At 41.9% G+C, this 17,894-nt stretch overlaps 1 long non-coding RNA gene across 1 annotated transcript in view; it reads left to right on the top strand.

The window, feature by feature from the left end:
• The first annotated feature begins 168 nt into the window (after nt 1-168).
• The window catches only part of LOC147999851 (uncharacterized), a 41,009-nt gene continuing 23,283 nt past the window's right edge, over nt 169-17,894 (top strand). The window contains exon 1 of the long non-coding RNA XR_015642630.1: nt 169-294. This is a non-coding gene — a long non-coding RNA (uncharacterized LOC147999851). The remainder of the gene's footprint in view (nt 295-17,894) is intronic.

Raw genomic sequence — 17,894 nt, 5'->3', positions numbered from 1 at the left:
TCCCCTAAATACTGTACAGAAGGAAAAAGCTGTTTAGAAGAGGCTCTACTTCTTAATAAACTTGTTGCAAACTGGCCATCGCTTATGCAATGACCCCCTGACCCAGATTTCTATCCTTATCTTCTCATCTCCAAGAACAACTTGCTGCTCCAAGTCAGAAAGCAAGTCGAGCAACCATAGAGAGCAAACCAGTTAGTGACATTTCTCCACGGTCTCTGTTTGAGCTTCTGCCTCCCGGTTCCTGCTTTGAGTTGCTGCTCTGCCTTCCCTTGATGAGGAACTGCAACCTATAAGGTGAAATAAACCCTTTCCTCCCCTCTTTATTGTCTTCCTTTATTTCATGTAGATCTTCTGCCTGCATCTATGCCTATGCACCATGTGTATGCCCCAGGTGGCTTTTGGTCGTGGTCTTTATTACAGCAATAGAAAACAAATTAAGACAATGAACCCAGTATGACCTCCTTTTGACTTGGTTACATTTGCAAAGACCCTGTCACCGCCCGAATAGCATCTCATTCACAGGTACTCAGGGCTTGCACCTAGGTGGGGGTCACAATAGCACAATTAAACCTTCAGTCCTAGAAACTTTGAGTTGGAGAACATAGAGGTTGCCACCAGGAAAAGAGGGTGGAACTCAGCAGTGGCAGAGGAGACTTGCAGCAGGGAGAGGTTCGGAAATGCTCCCTTGCAGATGGCTTAGACACTGGACAGACAGTTCAGGGTTGGAACTGTGAGGAGACAGGAGTCATCTGGGCTGACTCTACAGTCCTAGTTGCCCACACTCTCAGTAGGCAAACACTTAGAGTCTAATCTCATAACCTCCTCTCAAAATTTCTCACATATTGTTCTTGCTTTAAACCCCAACGCCACAGTCCACTCATCTAAAACACATTTACATAATTTATGACAACCCGTCTTGTTGTATTTCTTAGCTGCCGTAGCTCTTCAATAATGCTACAAGGTGGCGAGATTAGATGCCACACCTATAATTCTCTGCTATCCCATGACAGCAACAAGCCTGGTGCTGTCCAATTAGAGAATATTTACTGCGCATACATTATTTACTAAAGAAAATAATTCTGGTTTGGGCCTGAGAGAGGGTGACTAAGATGTTCCCACATTACCTCTACGTAAGTGGTAGATCAGATGGCCTGGACCTTCATTTGTGTGTTCAAATCAAACCCCCCTGCATTTGGATACTCACATAGTCTTAGTCACACTTCGAATTTGTAATCTTCCTGTAATGTAGCATTTGATTGACATTCGCCTCCTACAAACATGGTTTTTTTTAAAGATTTGCTTTTTGTTTTATTGGATATTTTTTAATTTACATTTCAAATGTTATCCCCTTTCCCAATTTCCCATCCAGAAACACCCTATCCCATGCCTCCTCCCCCTTCTTCTATGAGGGTGCTCCCTTACCCACTCACTCCTCCATTTCTGTGTTCTCTTGGAATGGTGGTTAGTCCCTAGGAACTCCAAGGCAGGTCTGGTTGGTTGGTATTGTTCTTATGGAGTTGCAAACCCCGTCAGCTACTTCAGTCCTTTCTCTAACTCCTCCATTGGGGATCCTGTTCTCAGTTCAATGGTTGGCTGTGAACATCTGCCTCTGTATTTGTCAGGCTCTGGCAGAGCCTCTCAGGAGACAGCTATATCAGGCTCCTGTCAGCAAGCATTTCTTGGCATCTACAATATTATCTAGGTTTGGTGGCTGCATATGAAATCTAGATGAGAAAGTCTCTGGACGGCCTTTCCTTCAGTCTCTGCTCCACACTTTGTCTCCATGTTTCCTCCTATGAATATTTTTGTTCCCCCTTCTAAGAAGGTCTGAAGCATTCACATTTTGGTCTTCCTTCTTCTTGAGCTTCATGTGGTTTGTGAATTGTATCTTGGGTATTCCAAGCTTTTGGGCTAATATCCACTTATCAGTGAGTACATGCCATTGTGTTCTTCTGTGATTGGGTTATCTCACTCAGGATGCCATTTTCTAGTTCCATCCATTTGCCTAAGAATTTCATGAAGTCATTGTTTTTAATAACTAAGTAGTATTCCATTGTGTAAATGTACCACATTTTCTGTAGCCATTCCTCTGTTGGAGGAAATCTGGGTTCTTTCCAGCTTCCAGCTACTATAAATAAGGCTACTATGAACATAGTGGAACATGTGTCCTCGTTATATGTTGGAACATCTTTCAGATATATGAGCAGGAGTGGTATAGCTGGGTCCTTAGGTTGTACTATGTCCAATTTTCCGAGGAACCTCCAGACTGGTTTCCAGAGCGGTTGTACCAGTTTGCAATCCCACCAACAATGAAAAAGTGTTCCTTTTTCTCCATATCCTTACCGGCATCTTCTGTCACCTGAGATTTTGACCTTAGCCATTCTGACTGGTATGAAGTGGAATCTCAGGGGTTTTTTTGATTTGCATTTCCCTGATGACTAAGGATGTTGAACATTTCTTTAGGTGCTTCTTAGCTATTAGATGTTCCTCAGCTAAGAATTCTTTGTTTAACACATGGTATGCACTCGTTGATAAGTGGCTATTAGCCCAAATGCTTGAATTACCCTAGATGCCTAGAACAAATGAAACTCAAGACGGATGATCAAAATGTGAATGCTTCACTCCTTTAAAAGAGGAACAAGAATACCCTTTTGAGGGAATAGAGAGGCAAAGATTAAAACAGACACAGAAGAAACACCCATTCAGAGCCTGCCCCATATGTGACCCATGCATATACAGTCATCCAATTAGACAAGATGGATGAAGCAAAGAAGTGCAGGCCGACAGGAGCCAGATGTAGATCTCTCCTGAGAGACACAGCCAGAATACAGCAAACACAGAGGCGAATGCCAGCAGCAAACCACTGAATTGAGAATAGGACCCCCGTTGAAGGAGTCAGAGAAAGAACTGGAAGAGCTTGAAGGGGCTCGAGACCCCATATGTACAACAATGCCAAGCAACCAGAGCTTCCAGGGACTAAGCCACTACCTAAAGACTATACATGGACTGACCCTGGACTCTGACCTCATAGGTAGCAATGCATATCCTAGTAAGAGCACCAGTGGAAGGGGAAGCCCTGGGTCCTGCTAAGACTGAACCCCCAGTGAACTAGACTGTTGGGGGGAGGGCGGCAATGGGTGGAGGATGGGGAGGGAAACACCCATAAAGAAGAGGAGGGGGAGGGATTAGGGGAATGTTTGCCCGGAAACCGGGAAAGGGAATAACACTCGAAATGTATATAAGAAATACTCAAGTTAATAAAAAAAAAAAAGAATTCTTTGTTTAGTTCTGTACCTCCTTTTTTAAAAGGGTTATTTGATTCTCTGGAGTCTAACTTCTTGAATTCTTTGTACATATTGGATATTAGCCCTCTCTCAGATGTAGCATTGGTAGAGTTATTTTCCCAATGTGTTGGCTGCCATTTTGTCCTATTGTCAGTGTCCTTTGCCTTACAAAAGCTTTGCTATTTTATGAGGTCCCATTTGTTGATTCTTGATCTTAGAGCATAAGCCATTGGTGTTCTGTTCAGGAAGTTTCCCCCTGTGCCCATGTGTTGGAGGTTCTTACCCACTTTCTCTTCTATTAGTTTCAGTGTATTTGGTTTTACATGGAGGTCCTTAATCCACTTGGACTCCAGCTTTGTATGTGGTGATAAGAATGGATCAATTTGCATTCTTCTACATGCCGACCTCTGGTTGAACCAGCACCATTTGTTGAAAACATTATTTTTTCCATTGGATGGTTTTAGCTCCTTTGTCAAAGATCAAGTGACCACAGGTGTGTGGGTTCATTTCTGGGTCTTCAGTTCTATTCCATTGACCTACCTGCCTGTCTTTGTACCAATAGCATACAGTTTTTAGCACTATTTCTCTGTAATACACTATTTCTCTGGAGGTCAGGGATGATGATTCACCCAGAAGTTCTTTTATTGTTGAGGATAGTTTTCGCTATTTTGGGTTTTTGTTGTTGTTGTTGTTGTTGTTCTTGTTGTTGTTGTTGTTATTCCAAATGAATTTGCAAATTTCTCTTTCTAACTCTGTGAAAAATTGACTTGGGATTTTGATGAGGATTGCATTGAATCTGTAGATTGCTTTTGGCAAGATGGCCATTTTGACTATATTAATCCTGCCAACCCATGAGCATGGGAGATCTTCCCATCTTCTAAGATCTTCTTCAATTTCTTTCTTCAGAGACTTGAAGTTCTTGTCATACAGATCTTTCACTTGCTTGGTTAGAGTCAACCCAAGGTATTTTATATTATTTGTGACTATTGTGATGGGAGTCATTTCTCTAATTCCTCTCTCAGCCTGTTTATCCTTTGAGTAGAGGAAGGCTACTGATTTGTTTGAGTTAATTTTATATCCAGCCACTTTGCTGAAGTTGTTTATCAGGTTTAGGAGTTCTCTGATGGAATTTTGGGGTCACTTAAGTATACTATCATATCATCTGCAAGTAGTGATATTGTGACTTCTTCCTTTCCAATTTGTATACCTTTGACCTCGTTTTGTTGTCTAGTTTCTCTTGCTAGGACTTCAAGTACTATATTGAATAGGTAGGGAGAGAGTGAGCAATCTTGTCTAATTCCTGATTTTAGTGGGATTGCTTCAAGTTTCTCTCCATTTAGCTTGATGTCAACTAACAGTTTGTTGTATATTGCTTTTACTATGTTTAGATATGGGCCTTGAATTCCTGATCTTTCCAAGACTTTTATCATGAAGGGGTGTTGAATTTTGTCAAATGCTTTCTCAGCATCTAATGAGATGATCATTTTTTTCCTTTGAGTGTGTTTATATAGTGGATTACATTGGTGGATTTCTGTATATTGAACCATCCTTGCATCCCTGGATTGAAGCCTACTTGATCATGATGGCTGATTGTTTTTGATGTGTTCTTGGATTCAATTTGTAAGAATCTTATTGAGTATATTTGCATTGATATTCATGAGGGAAATTGGTCTAAAGATCTCCTTCTTTGTTGGGTCTTTGTGTGGTTTAGGTATAAGCGTATCTTCATAGAAGGAACTGGGTAGTGTTCCTTCTGTTTCTATTTTGTGGAAACGTTTGGACAGTATTGGTATGAGGTCTTCTATGAAGGTCTGATAGAATTCTGCACTAAACCCATCTGGTCCTGGGCTTTTTTTGGTTGGGAGACTTTTAATACTGCTTTCTTAAGGAGTTATGGGACTGTTTAGATAGTTTATCTGATCCTGATTTAACTTTGATAACTGATATCTATTTAGAAAATTATTAACTTCATCCATATTTTCCAGTTTTGTTGATAGTATCATGAATTGTTGAAAAGAAGGTATATTCTTTTGTTTACTTGACCTTTTTCCCTTACTGCTTTTATATTCTTTCTTTGTTTAGTGCATTTGATGTTTTGATTATTGTGTGATGGGAGGAATTTCTGGTCCAATCTATTTGGAGTTCTGTAGGCTTCTTGTATGTTTATGGGCATCTCTTTCTTTAGGTTAAGGAAGTTTTCTTCTATAATTTTGTTGAAGATATTTACTGGCCCTTTGAGTTGGGAGTCTTCGCTCTCTTCTATACCTATTATCCTTAGGTTTGGTCTTCTCATTTTGTCCTGGATTTCCTGGATGTTTTGGATTAGGATCTTTTTGCATTTTGCATTCTCTTTGTCTGTTGTGTCAATGTTTTCTATGATATCTTCTGCCCCTGAGATTCTCTCTTCTTTCCTTTGTATTCTGTTGGTGATGCTTGTGTCTATGACTCCTGATCTCTTTCCAAGGTTTCCTATCTCCAGGTTTGTCTCCCTTGTGATTTCTTTATTGTTTCTATTTTCATTTTTAGATCCTATATGGTTTTGTCCAATTCCTTCACCTGTTTGATTGTGTTTTCCTGTAAGTCTTTAAGGGATTTTTTTTTGTGTGTTTCCTCTTTAAGGGATTGTACCTTTTGAATTGTGTCGTCCTGTATTTATTTAAGGGAGTTATTTATGTTCTTCTTAAAGTCCTCTAACATCAACATGAGATGTGATTTTAAATCAGAATCTTGCTTTTTCAATGTGTGCAGATATCCAGGACTTGCTGTGTTGGGAGAACTGGGTTCTGAAGATGCCAAGTGGCCTTGGTTTCTGTTGCTTAGGTTCTTGTACTTGCCTCTCACCATCTGGTTATCTCTGGTGTTAGCTGGTCTTGCTTGACCCTTCTGTAGGTCTATGTGTCAGCACTCCTAGATCAGCTCTCTCCAGGCGGGATCTGGGTACAGAAAGCCGTGGCACAGGGTCAGCTCCAGGCACAGACAGAAACTGGAAACATCCTGTATCAGACTGCTCCTTCGCTCCTGTGTCCTGAGGGCTCTGGGCAGGTCCCTCTGAGAAGAAATGGTGGTCTCACCTGTGCTTCCAGGTGTGTTTCAACACTCCTGGGATACCCGCTCTCTCCAAGGGGGATAGAGAACTGTGGTACCAAGTCAGCTCCAGGTGCCTGTTTTTAGTTTTTTAATGATATATATGGGGGTGTGCATGAGTGTAGGTTCATACAGAAACCTAGGGTGTCCAGAGTTGGAATTACAGACAGTTGTGAGCAATCCTATTTGGGTGCTAGGACTACACTCAGGTAAGATAAGCTCTCTTAATGGCTGATAGACATCTATCCAGCATGTACAAAAGAGATGTTCATTACACTGTTTGAAGATTTTATAGAGTGTAAACACAGAAAATGCAAGAAGGTTGGTGAGAGAAATAGCAAACTTGCACAACCTGCAATGATGGTCTCAGTCAGTACCCATCTACTCTGAAAAGTATAGATGTTCCCTTCAAGTGAATAAACGTGCTAGTCTTGGGTTTTTTTGTTTGTTTGGTTGGTTGGTTTGGTTTGGTTTTTTTTTTTTTTTGGATTTTTTTTATTTACACTTTAAATGTTATTCCCTTTCCTGGTTTCCCCTCTGGAAACCCCCTCTGCTTCTGTGAGGGTGCTCCCCCTCCTACCCACTCTCACCTCCCCACCCTGGCATTCCCCTACACTGGGGCATCAAGCCTTCACAGGACCAAGGACCTCTCCTCCCATTGATGTCTGACAATGTCATCCTCTGTTATATATGTGGCTGGAGCCATGGGTCACTCCATGTGTACTCTTTGGTTGGTGGTTTAGTCCCCGGAAGCTCTGGGGGTTCTGGTTGATTGATATTGGTGTTAACTTCCTAGGAGGTTGCAAATCCCTTCAGCAACTTCAGACCTTTCTCTACCTCCTCCATTGCGGTCCCTGTGCTCAGTCCAGTTGTTGGCTGTGAGCCTCGTGGCTCTGTTTTTGTCAGGCTCTGGCAAAGCCTCTCAGGAGACAGCTATATCAGGCTCCTGTCAGCAAGCCCTTCTTGGCATCAGCAATATTGTCTGGGTTTGGTGTCTGTATATGGACTGGATCCTCAGGTAGGGCAGTCTCTGGATGACCTTTCTTTCAATCTCTGCTCCACACCTTTTCCCATATTTTCTTTAGACAGGAGTCCTTCTAGATTAAGAATTTGGAGATGAGTGGGTGGTCCCATCCCCCAAGGGGGGGGTGCTTGCTTAACCTCTGGATATGGTCTCTACAGGTTCTCATTCTCCTTTGTTGGACATCTGAGAATTTCAGCTAATCTCATCCTGTTGGGTCCTGGGAACCTCTAGCTTTCCTGGCATCTGGAACTTGTTGGTGGCTACCCCCAGTTCCCCAACCCCCATTGCTATACACCTCTGTTCAAATTCCTGACCCTTTGTATATCATCCCTGTGAGACTGGCTTCCTCTGTAAATGAACAGACCACCTGACTGCAGAAATCTGTGAAGTCAGACCTGAATCCATCCCAGCTAGGTAACAGAGTTCGCCCTAAACTAATTTATAGTCCCGTCTGAGTCCATGCCCACGCCTTGCAGCTAGCACAGCATTAGCTCACAGCACTTCTTGCAGCTAAATTGCTTTTATAACAGCAATTATAAGAGTGCTAACAAGAAGCTAAAGGTTTGGAGAATCAATGGGCTTCTTTTACTTCCTGAATCATTGTAGATTTTCCTCCCTGAATTCTAATTTTCTGCTCTAGAAGAAGAAAATACCACCTTTCAGATCCCTGGGTTTTTTAAACAGTATATTTCTGTACATTTTAAGTCTTCTTTAAAAAAAGAGTACTTTCGCCTCTCCATCAAATATACATGAATAGAAAAATCATATTTTTAAATAATTTCAAGGGAAATCTTTCTATAGATGGTATGTGATGAAGTACTTATTATCTATAATTAAGTAAGAATTAAGTGAGAAATCTAAAAGCCTCAATTCACTCAGATAAAAGTACTTTCACCCTTCAAGTTCCTGTGCAGCTAATTGGAGGCTGCAGTGGAACGGAAGCAAAGGCTGTACTTTCTTCCCAGCCAGCTCCCTGGTCCTTTCTGTCTCTACTTTTAGAATTTAAATGTACAAATTGCATGTAAGATAGATTCCCCCAATTAATCTTGCCCACAATCGTGTCAATCACAATTATTCTTTTTTTACAAGATTTATTAATTTATTATATACACTGTAGCCGTCTTCAGACACACCAGAAGAGGGCATCAGATCCCATTACAGATGGCTGTGTGGTTGCTGGGATTTGAACCCAGGACCTCTGGAAGAACAGTCAGTGCTCTTAACCACTGAGCCATCTCTCCAGCCCAATCACAATTGCAATACACTTAAAGATTTCCTACTGGATACAGGATTTATCTGCCATTTAAAAATGGATTGTCTTCTAAAACACGGCCCAAAAGGTGAGGTTTTAGTTTTGTTTTTTATATAATCAAAAATTACTAGGATCCTGGTTCCCAAGTAATTGCTTTTATTGTTGTTTGGTTCTTGTTTTCTTTTGTTGTGGGAAGTAGGCTGTTGCTATGTGGCCCTGGCTGGCCTTGGAACTCAATGTATAGACCTTGTTAGCAATGATCCTTTTGTCTCTACCTCCTGGGAACTGGGATCACAGATTTGCACCAGCATGCCTGGTCCAGGGCTGTTGTTGTTGTTGTTGTTGTTGTTGTTGTTGTTGTTGTTGTTGTTGTTGTGGTTTTAAATGCAGCTCATGTATTATTTAACAGAGAATAAACTGACTCACTGTGAAAATATAAACAGAGATGAGCCAAGGGTAAGTTCCAAAACTGTGAAGTTCTAGGAAGAGAGGCCCAATTTGTTTTGATTTTTATTTTGTTTTTTTTTTTTATAAGGAGAGGGGTGTCTTAATCTTTTGTTGTTTCTTGTTTTGCTTTTTAAGAGAGAGAGAATGAGAGTAAGAAAAAAAACAAGACATCAGATGCGTAGGGAAGGGGGAAGCTCTTGTAGCAATTGGTGGAAGGGGAAAAAACACAATCAAAATATATTGTATGAAAATTTTAATAAAACAAAAGAATTATTTTTTTAACTTTTTTTTCTAAGATTTATTGTAGGAGCCAAAGGGCTCAAGGACACCACAAGAAAACCAAAAGAATCAACTAACCAAGGCTCTCAGGAGCTCACAGAGGCTGCACTGACAATCAGGGAGCCTGTACTGTCTGACCTAGGCCCTCTACATATATGTTATGCTTGTGTAGTTCGATGTTCTTGTGGGACTCCTAACAGTGAGAACAGAGACTATCTCTTACTCTTTTGCCTGCTTTCAGGAGCCTTTTCTTCCTACTCGTTAGCCTCATCCCAATTTAATACGAAGAGATGTGCCTAGTCTTATTGCAACTTGATATGCCATGTTTGGTTGATATCCCTGGAAGGCCTGCCCTTTTCTGAAGGGAAATGGAGGAGGAATGGATTGGGGGGAGGGATGAGAGGAGAGACTTGGAGGAAAAGTAAGAGAGGAAACTGCAGTCAGGATATAATAAATGAGAGAAGAATAGATAGAAAGAAAGAAAGGAAGGAAGGAAGGAAGGAAGGAAGGAAGGAAGAAAAGAGGGAAGGATGGAGAGAGGGAGGGAGGGAGGGGGAAAGAAGCTATTGACCCCATCCTCTGCTACAGGCTGGACAGACTATTCTATAATATTATTTCTGCCATCTCAGTATATGCCGTACATATGATGAGCATTGCACATAGTCAAACTTCAGGAAATCATTTTTAAGGCATACCTGTCTTCCATGGTATGCTGGAACTTTAACAATAAGCCTAGAAGAAACTTTAAAGCACCCACATGTGAATGATTAAGAAGAGAAAACCTGAAGCGTCCCTATGAGATCGCTTAGTGTGTGTCACCATTAGTACAAACAAGAATGGCTTCCTGAGAACGCACATTGATTTTAACAAAACTACCAGATCAGATAGAAAAGAAAGTCAAGCCTGAGATGATCCACTTCACATTCACTCCTAGCAAGAGGTCAAGGACGGGCAAGTAGAAGTGGTTATGGATATCCAGATTATTATGATTCTTGTATCTACTATTCCTGTAGTTACCATGGAGGAACTAAAGGCCTATGATACAGGTTCTCAAATTGGAGTAAGGAAGCCCTGGGTCAGCCAGAGGCATTTGTGGTGGTGCTGTGAAAGGAGAATCCTACAACAAAAAGACCAGAGGCAAGGCAAGGGGGGTTGTGTTAGAGTTCCCTGGAGAAACAGAATCAATAAAAGGATACATACTAAAAGTGGATTTATTAGACTGGCTTGTACAATACTGTCTGGACAGTCCACTAATGGCTGTCTCACACCTGAAAGGCTGAGTATCCAAGAGTTGCTCGGTCCATGAGGGTGGCTGTCTCGGCAGTCTCAACCAGGTACTAGAGTCCTGGAACACTCCTAGGGAGCTCTTGGTCTTTGGAGATCTGAAGAAGCAGATTTTAATATCAGTGAAGGAATGCAGATGTAGCAGCAACAAGATCAGATAAACTTATTGGAAAAGGTTAATACGAGCTGGCGAAGAAGCAAAATTTCCTTCTTTGATCTGGATTGCCACCAGAAGGAGCCACACACGTTTAGGGTCTTCCTACTTCCAATCAAGAAACTCCCTTAGGGGAGGGACCAGCAGCTTCCATTTCAGTTGATCCCAGATCCAATCAAATTGGCATTGAGAACAAGCATCATATGTCAGAAGCCAGTCTAGCCCATTATAGCGGCTTGCTGTGTGACGTTATACAAGAGTGTAGCACTGGAGGGGTGGTGAGGAAGTCAAGCAACACCACACACTCTGCTCTTTAGGAACACAGCAGATTACAAAGGCTCTTCCTATGAAGATCATGGAATCACAGAATCAGGGGGACATTGGACCAATGCCTACCTCGATTTTGATGTGAATTTCTTTTAACAATTTTCTCTGTGGTGCAAGTCATTCAAACAAAGCTACCCTGATTTGCAACGCGTCCCAAGTCCTTTATGCTTTCTACCGTGGCGTCTTGATAAAGAGTAGTTCTTCGCCTTAAAAATGTTAAAAGGAAGGGTGTAACTCAGTGTACACTGCTACCCTGAGTGTGCCAAGCCATGGGTTCAATACCCAGCATTACCAAAAAGAGAATGAACTGAGGCGTCTGGTAAGCCTGTGACAGAGTTGGTGAGCAGGAGTCTGGCACAGACATCTCCAGAAGCTTCCTTTGTATATACACAGCTCTCACGGGTAGGGTTTCCCTGTCACTGTGCTACTTTGACCAAGAGGTGGCAGTAGAAGTGGCCACCTGAAGTTCTCACCTTCACATGAAATACCTTCCATATCAAATCTCTAGATCCTGGTGAGTCTACACCAAGAAGAAAAGCCAAGAGGAGATCCAAGAGTCTAGCTAACAATGGCGCCAACTGACAGTCTGTGAGCGGTTCAACCGAGAGAGTCCAACCAGGAAAGCGTTTAGAGAGCCCCATTCCAATTAATGTGGAGCAGAAGAGAGCTCTCTGGCTTGGCCCAGCCAGTACACAGTTGAATGTTCAGGATTTTTAAGGCAATAAACTTGAAAAATGTTGCTGTTTATGGCAAGTAAAACTGGACCTAGAGGTTGGCCTTGTCTTTCAGTAGTAATTGATTAGGAAGACATCCATGTAAGTCATGGTAGCTATCACACGTTGTTGCTATACATTCAAATGTTTGGTGTGTTATCTTACATCCCTGGAAAGCCATTTTATCTGTGCCTTGACCTTGACTGCTGAAGAATGTGTAAAGTTGTTCTCCAAACACCACCAGCAATCTTTCCCAAAGCTCAAAATCGGTGGTCTACGGGAACAAATATTCAGTGTGGTGGGAAGTCATAGATTTAGCTCTTCTAAGGAATACTTTTGAGTTATGACAACAACATCCTCGGGGATGTAAGGCATGACCTTGTGTCTAAGCCTTACTTCTGCAGCTCTGCCTGCAGAGCCCTGTGCCTTCACACTTGGGCTGCTGCAGTGAGAATTCATCGAATAAGTGATCCTGGATCAAAAATCAGGATCAAGATTGGCAGGACTGGTTTCTGTGTGGGAAATTAAAGATTAATGCATTCTAAAATTAACAGGAAACTGGTCTTAAGGACTTAAATAAATACGAGGGCATTAGACAGGAGGGCTAGATGGACTGGGTGAGAGATGTCTAAGGACCAAGCGCTTCTGATGAATTTTAAACCAGACTTCCCTCAATTAAATGAAACAGCAAATCACAGCTGTACAGACTAAATATCCAGGCCCAAAACCGTCATGTTCCTCATCTGGGATATTAAATCGGGAGTCCCAGATCTGCTATTTGTTGAAAATAAAAGCAGACTACAGATGTGAAAGGAAATACAGAAGTCTGACGGCTCTGCAATTTACACCATTACTTTTCCCTGTAACGATGCCGTTCATCTGGGTCTAGGAAGCAACTGTTGAAAGTTACTTTGTATCCTATGGTGTTATAGAAGGGGCTAGTTGATAAAGCAAGATATCTGAAACAAGTTAGATGATACTTTTAATTGTTTTTATTTTATTCATTAATTTTATAAGTATTGCTCTTTTGCCTGTATGTCTGTTTCTGTGTGTAAACGTGTAACTCGCTGGAACCAGAGTTACAGCCAATTGTGAGTGTCCTATGGGTGCTGGGAATTGAACTGGGTCCTTTGGAAGAGCAGCCAGTACTTTTAACTAGTGAGCCATCTTCCCAGCCCCGTTAGATGACATTTTTAAAGCAATCTCTGAAATCACAATTTTCACAGATTCTTGCTGTGATCAGATCTGAATAAGCAACCAGGAACTCCATTTCTTGACTATTTTTTATTCAAACACTCTATAATGAGACTAGTGAATCTCACAAGTGAAAGACTCAGATTTTCTGACTGAGCCATCTGACACACCCATATGGTGTGACAAGGTATTGATATTTCAACCATATGGCAGAGGGCAGAGGGGAGCGTACATCTCTCCTCAGACTCTAGGAAGTCTTTATGGAAATAACTGTTTCAGATTTGCTCTTAAGGGGAAAGACTTGAGCCTTGAGAAACAAGGGTATTCTGAGAAAACAACCCATACAAAAATGTCATCCAGAAACGGAGTACAAAATGGATTCAGGCCAGGTGGTGGTGGCTCACGCATTAATCCCAGCACCTGGGAGGCAGAGGCAGAGGTGGATCTCTGTGAGTTCAAGACCAGCCTGGTCTACAGAGTGAGTTCCAGGACAGCCAGCCAAGGCTACACAGAGAAACCCACTCATAGCAGGGAGGGAGGAAGAAACAAAAAAAAAAGAAAAAAGAAAGAAAGAAAGAAAGGAAAGAAGAAAGAAAAAAGGAAGAAAAAGAAAGGAAGGAAAGGAGGAAGGAAATGGACTAGAGAAAAGAAGGTAAGAGGAACAGAAGAAAGAAGAGGAAAGGCAGCAAATGGGTGGGAGTGAGGAGGGGCTTAAGATTTGGCATAGCCATCAAGAGCACACACTACTCTTGTAGGGTGGCTTACCACCACTTGTAACTCTTTCTGCAAGAGATCTGATACCCTCTTCTGGTTACTGTGGGCATTGCACTCAGATGCAACAACAACAACAACAACACACACACACACACAAACACACACACACGCATACAGGCAAGCATGGACATACACATGCACATTTACATGCACACACAGACACATACATGAAATTTAAAAATATTTTAATGGGAGGGATGATGTAAATACAGACTTCCAAAGGCCCGAGTAATGGAATCCTTGGAAGATTGTATCTTGATTGATGGGTCATCTACTTCAGAAAATCCTTATTCCAGTCAATATTATGCTATGAATAAGGTTTAAAAGGTATTAAGATTAAGAGTTTGTCTTTGAAGTTTAGTATAATAATGTCGAACAATTTCCCTAAACCATGAAGATAGGCTAGTTCAGTTCCAAAACGTGAAACTACAAGTTTTACTAAGTATGAAAGAAACCAGGACTTCTAATTAAATAAAAGCGAGCTAGAGATGTAAGATGTCCTTTATACAATAGTGCGATAATGTTGGATTATGAATACAGTATTTCAAACACAAAACTGTATTATGAATACAGTAGCAAGACAAGGCTTTTCTTCAAACAAAAATAAAATGAGGGCTGGAGAGATGGCACAGCGGTGAAGAGCACCGACTGCTCTTCCAGAGGTCCTGAGTTCAAATCTCAGCAACCACATGGTGGCTCACAACCATCTGTAATGAGATCTGATGCCCTCCTCTGGTGTGTCTGAAGACAGCGACAGTGTGCTCACATAAAATAAGTAAATAAATAAATAACATAACATAACATAACAGAAAGGGTGGGGAAAATAAATGTGTGAGGGGTTAATGAGGAATCTAAGAAGATGCATCCAAGCATGGACTCATGACTGGGCGGCACCACCAACAGTCGAGGGGCAGCTGTTAATATCATTCCTCATTTTACATTTTTTTAAGCTGTAGATATTTCAGAAAGTAGACGCTAACAAGTTATATTGACATTAAAATCTCATAAAGTACATTTAAGCCAAAGCCTGGCTGTAGGAGCATTAAGAAGACATCGCATTACCTGATGCTTGTGATATGCTGGGGGGAGAGGGGGTGGGTTGTAAGCTAAGGCAGTTACAGATGAGGACGCAGAGGGTAGGGGACACAAGCACATTAGGGAGAGGGGACTGTATAGCTCCTTTGTTGATTGAATGTAGGAGTTGGGGTGGGGTATAGGGAAGAATCAAAACCATTTCCAAATCTCAACTTGATTTATAACTGAAAAGATGCTCGCTCTTAACATGCTAGTCACCCCTGTCACCTCTGCTCAGAACTTCCCAAGTGTCCCCTGGCTCACTGAAATACCTGATGCCTACTCCTAACCTCCCTTCACTCTAACCAGCCACAGGGACACCACGACTAGTCCCCAAACATGCCGAGTTCTGAGGTCTAGAAAGCTCATATTCCTAAGGCATCCTGGGAAAGTTTGACCCTCAGTGTGCAGGTGAAAAGGTAAGGTCCAACCTTTAAACTGTGGAACTAACGGTGGGTCATTAGCGTCATTGCCACCAGAAGGGACTCTTCGGTAGCACTCAAGAGAAAGACCTGTTACAAAAGCCTAGGCCTGGGGTAGAATGTGCTAAAATTTTATGGGGAATTTGGGTCATTTTAGGAAAAAAGTCATAAATAAACATTTTTGTCAAATAAATAAATAAAACTGAGGCTGGGGTTGAGCCCTTGCATTACCTAAACCCAGTCCTATACGCACTCCTGAGTCAGACTCCTCTTCTCCCACACACTTGCATGCAGGATGAGGTCTTCGTCCGAGCTGATGCTTGAGTCATGTCTCTGAACCACCAGCGATGTGAGCTAAACAAGCCTCTCTCTGTTAGAAACACCCGCCATGGGGCTTCTGTCAGAGCGAATACACTCATCGAGGAAAGCTAATGCACTCAGCACGCCTTAAGTTTCCCACTGCTCATCCTCATTGCCTGGACTATTCCTCCCTCAAATATCTGATGACTACCTCCCTCTTTCTCTAAGTCTTAGAGTCAACCCCTCAGTAAATCCTACCTTTACCATTCCTGTTGAGTACCAGCCCCTCCCCATGCCCTATCTCCATTTCCCTACTATATTTCTCATAGTCCCCGTCATATTCCACCAAATTATTCATTCTTGTACATCATGTTTTGTTGCCTTTTAGAGGTTGAGAATACAAGAAGTATGACTTAGAAGGCCAGATAAATAGCTGATTGTTTATCTGAATGTAATTGTAGAGTCAATGAGTAGACAGAGAACAATACTGAAAATGATAGTCTTGTCAACTTAGAATCACTTGAGAATGTCTAGGATAGTTTGATCTGTGGGCATGACTATGGGAGGGGGGGGTCTATCCTGATTACAGGACCTCATCTTCCTGTGAATAGTATCACGTCAGAACTGAAAGAGAGAGCATCGGCATGTGTGTGTTAATGTGTTCTTCTTTGTTCTTTGTTGGGGTTCAGAAGTGACCCAAGAAACCAAAGGAACAACTATCTCAATCAAACAAAGATAGTTGATTGAGCATCTGCCCCAGGACTGACAGATCAGGGCCACAGACCGGACTCAGGGACAGTCTGTGACCCTGGAACCAGATCCTATAGAGTCTTTAAGCCTGAAATCCACAAACATCTGTGCCAAGTTATTCCACCAATCGGGATTTGGGGACAGAGGACTTCCTTAGGTACGTGTCTTTGTTATACATTTTATCCTGTTCACATTGGTTGGGTTATTCAACTATGGCGGGGGACTCGCCTTGGCTAAACATTCATGTCTTAACGTGCCAACCAGGATATTGTTACCCATGTAGATAACTCTTTTCTGCCAAGAAGGATGTCAACTCCCAGGGAGACTTTGGGAACTTAAAATTTTACTTGACCCCTCCTCAAAATGGAAGTTCAGGACCCCAACATAAAGTGGGAAAAAAAATAAAAGCTCATACACAGGTGCAGAGTGGTTGATTCCAGTCCAAGGTTAGTGTGGCTAACTACACAGAGTAGTTATAACTGACCTCACTTGTGATTGGTTTTCAAGAGCACCAAAACACAGAACATAACAGAATATGCTATCAACTCCTGGATGAGAAAGTTGCCCATCAACAATAGTGACAGTGTATGAGAAAGTTTCCTTGTAACAATAATTATAGAGTATGAGAAAGTCTCCTTGTAGCCTAAAATGGCTGACTAGACAGGCAGCAGTTACCCAGACCTTAACACTCTTGGCTGTGAGCATAGTGTGGCCCCTTGTTTCAAGTTCTTGAAAGGAGGGACTGTAACCACCGTTTTGAGCCAAATCAACCCTTTCTCCCATACACTGATTTTCTGAGGATATTTTACCACAGAAACTAGAAAGGAAACTAAGACCTGCAGTAAACAGCTACAAGGAGTGGTCTGGAATGCCACAGAGATTTGTGGAGTTAGGAAGTAGAAGTCATTGGAATGCAGATTTAACCCAGGAGTCCAGATCAAATGTTCCACAGAAGGGTTGGGGATTTAGCTCAGTGGTAGAGCACTTGCCTAACAAGCGCAAGGCCCTGGGTTCGGTCCCCAGCTCCAAAAAAAAAGAAAAAGGAAAAAAAAAATGTTCCACAGAAATCTACGGTCTTCCACTAAGAACTCTGAGTGCAGGTAAAAGAGACCAAGCTATCTTAAACCAAGAAGCTCTTTAGAGCTTCCTTCTCGAAATTTGTAAACTTCAAAAAGGGGTAAAAACAGGAAGAACAGAGTCCTAAGACACATAAAACAGAAATGAGCTCTTAGCATATCCAGTCATGCCAGAATGGTGCTAGAGCAAAACACTGGCCCTCCCAGTGCATGCACCTTCTGCTGTGTGAATTTGCTTCTTCCCCTTCCCCTAGCTTATACAATACACCTGAAGATCTGGAATAAAGTTTTCTAAGTGCCCTTGTCTTCAGTAGAACTGTCCTCTCTGTCCCTGCATTTTACCATGATGTAAAAAGGGATTTCTTCTAAGCAAGGAGACTTGAAGGTTGAGCTGACATATAAATCCCAAACACATTTCACCCATGTGAAGAGTCAAGACAGTGCTAAGTTCAGGAG

The sequence above is a fragment of the Rattus norvegicus genome, chromosome 18 (genome assembly GCF_021556685.1).
Source record: "Rattus norvegicus strain SHRSP/BbbUtx chromosome 18, alternate assembly SHRSP_T2T, whole genome shotgun sequence".
Lineage (NCBI taxonomy): Eukaryota > Metazoa > Chordata > Mammalia > Rodentia > Muridae > Rattus > Rattus norvegicus.
This window is presented reverse-complemented; position numbering and strand designations above follow the sequence as displayed.